The 3,099-nt window shown below is 44.1% G+C and overlaps 1 pseudogene; it reads left to right on the top strand.

Annotated features, from left to right (window-relative positions):
• On the top strand, positions 1-345 carry LOC147462322 (uncharacterized; annotated as a pseudogene).
• The last annotated feature ends 2,754 nt before the right edge of the window (positions 346-3,099 follow it).

Raw genomic sequence — 3,099 nt, 5'->3', positions numbered from 1 at the left:
ATGGCGAAGCCGATTGATAAGTACAAGTCATGGTTTGAAGCTGTTGGAGAGCATAAGGTCCGTGAGAAGAATGTCGATCTGCGTGAGCGGAATGCTGAATTGGAAATGCAATTGGAATCAATCCGTAAGCAGTTGGTGGAGCACCAGACTAGTATTCAAATGGGAGCACAAGCTGAAAATGTGCAGGAACTACATGAGAGTAGCATGGAGACAGTTGCAAAAGGTTCACTTCTTGTGGTTGATGTGGATGTAGAACCGCTGGCAGTATAGTTACCTGTGGTAGAGGATGCAATTGTTGAAGTGGAGCAGAAGCAGGGACTGAATGCAGAAAATAAAAGTGGTTGAACATGGATCAAGGGATCATGGGTCCGAGGTCAGCCTATGGCTCAAGCCACCGGGCTGTGCCAAGTGTTAAGGCTACACCTCGGTGGAGTAGGATTTCGACTTTAAAAGGGACTATGTAATGAACCTTAATATGGGGTGTGTCTTTTGGGATCTTAAGTGTAGGGATGTTTATTTATGTCAAGGGGTGTTCAGCAATAGGCAGTTCACATTACGATGATGAAGAGGATGTGATGGCAGATTCCTACAGTATTAAGTAAGTGTCGAATGTTTTGTCAACACTGTTGTCTTCTTCCTCTTTCTGTATTCTGATCAATGTAGTATACTAAATGCATAATGGAAGCAGCAAGTCTTTCCAGAGTATGTATGCGAGTCTCTACTGAACTTTGTAGCGATGGCGGAATTCTATGAATGTTGAGAGTGTTTGTTAGAGTGTTTATCATAGTTGAATGATGTTTAAATGGGAGAGTTAAGGGCAATAATACACATTCCACATGTCTGGCCTTTCTCTCACACAGTACCTTTCGGAGTATCAAGAAATCATATTAAGACTAGAAGGTATAGATGAATTCCAAAAGATACGACGTTTAAATAGGGGTCTTGACAAAGACTATCGTCTTCATGTCAAGAACCAACATCCAAAAACTTTGGAAGAAGCCATCACTCATGCCCAAAGATATGATGATGACCAATTGTAACATTTAATGGCCTAGTAACTTGTGTGTAGCATAAAAGAGCATAAACATAGTGAGCATTTCATTAGAATAGATTCCTAATGAGCATAGCAAGAGTGCTTGGATGGAGAGAGCAACAAAAAGCAGAACACCTAGTTTGATAGGCATGAACAATACTTCAAAAGAGAGAGAAATTGAGCTATTGACAACAGTTGAGGACCGGATTTACATGGATCCGGTCCCCCCTCTAAAAGGCTTTGTATTATACGTTTCCCCCATCAAAGGAGACATTTTTACAATACAATACTTTGTGTTCATTCAATAACTTGCTGGTGCAATGAAGATGGAAGCTTCAAGCACCATGCACACACTTATAAAACACATCATCAATTTCCTCACGGTCTTAGACCCAAGACCTCACACACATTCAAATATGGTGAGAGCTAGCGGGGTATGAGAGTAGATTGAGAGGAAGAAGGAGTAGTGTTATAAGAAAGAGGTATATCTCCTCATATAATCACTCATAAAAGCCTAAGATATCTTAGCAATTAGCATGGTAGAGGAGATGAGCATGCATTGGAGCTTGGCTCTTGGTTGGATTTGCATCACAAAGCCAAGAGTTGTTGGTGTAGGCCTCCCTTCTCACAAGCTTGGAGTAGATGATGAAATTTCCATAAAAGCTTGAGAAGGAGAGAGAGTCTTCTTTGCTTCACACATGAGATTGTGTGAGTGTGTGTGTGTGTGTGTGTGTGTGTGTGTGTGTTAATGCCTTGCCAAAATCAGCCCCCTCTCTCTCTCTCTCTTGGTCGATCCCTCTTGGATTTTACTCATGCTAGCACCCCATTGGACCCTGCAAAGCTTAGCCAATGATAATTGAGAAGCATAAGTGATAGCCTTTTGACATGTGTCCCCCTTTCCCCTTTTGTGAGAGCTTTAGGTATTTAATTAATGCAATTAATATCTCATTGGACCCCTTTGTCTTCTTGCAAATAGGAATCAAGCAAGCCATTGGGTTGTTGAATGCTCATTGGACCCCTTGGGAGACTGTCCAATAGTCTCATTGGTCCACCTTTATGGCCACCCAATAGGATTTGAGTGCACCTTGGGGGCAACTGGGCTAGGGAGCTGACATGTGTCCCCTATTCCCTTTGTGTAAAGGGAGCTTGAGAGAGTGTGTGTGTGTGTATGTGTGTGTTGTTGGAATTAGGGTTGCAGAGAAACACACACAGCTTGGAGAAGATGAAGGAAGCTCAAGGCACACAATAGAGAGTGTGTTACTTAGTGTGCAATGGAAAGATAGCTAGCCCTAGAGTGATGGGCGTATATACAATGCACGGGGGAAAAAACCTCCTAAAGAGGGAAAAAATGCCCCGGCGGTCCTAGTGTGTTCACACACATCACTACCACATGTATATGGTAACAAATCCCCCCTGGAGTGATGCGGTGAACGAGAGCTGGCACATGAGTAAAGGGAAGTGCCATGCCCTGAGGACAGGATCAGTCCACAAAGGGGAGTAAGCCCAAAGCTTTGTGGAAAGCTTCAAGCTTCTCACGAGACAATGCCTTTGTGAAAAGATCTGCAAGGTTGTCCTGTGTTGGCACATAAGCCAAGCTAATCTCTCCTGCTGAGAGCCTCTCCCTGACATAGTGGTAATGCACCTCAATGTGCTTTGTGCAAGCATGAAAAACTGGGTTCCTCGCAACTGCCAATGCGCTCTGACTGTCAGTGTAGAAAGTGTTGGCAGTGTCCTGTCCAACACCCAAGTCAGCCATAAGGCGTCTGAGCCATACACACTCAACCGTAGCTGTGAAGACTGCCCTGTACTCAGCCTCACAACTCGAAGTGGCCACAGTAGGTTGCTTCTTGCTCAACCATGATATACATGAACTGCCAAGCATGAAACAAAAACCACTTGTGGACACTCGCGTGTCAAAACAACCAGCCCAATCTGAGTCCGAAAAAGCATGTAAGTCTGGCGGCAATGATCCCCCCTTGGGATAAAACAAGCCAAGATGTAAAGTGCCACTAAGGTAGCGGAAAATCCTCTTGACAGCCTTCCAATGCTTAGACCCTGGGCTATGC

Source organism: Adiantum capillus-veneris, chromosome 2, assembly GCF_014529385.1.
Source record: "Adiantum capillus-veneris isolate H3 chromosome 2, ASM1452938v2, whole genome shotgun sequence".
Lineage (NCBI taxonomy): Eukaryota > Viridiplantae > Streptophyta > Polypodiopsida > Polypodiales > Pteridaceae > Adiantum > Adiantum capillus-veneris.
This window is presented reverse-complemented; position numbering and strand designations above follow the sequence as displayed.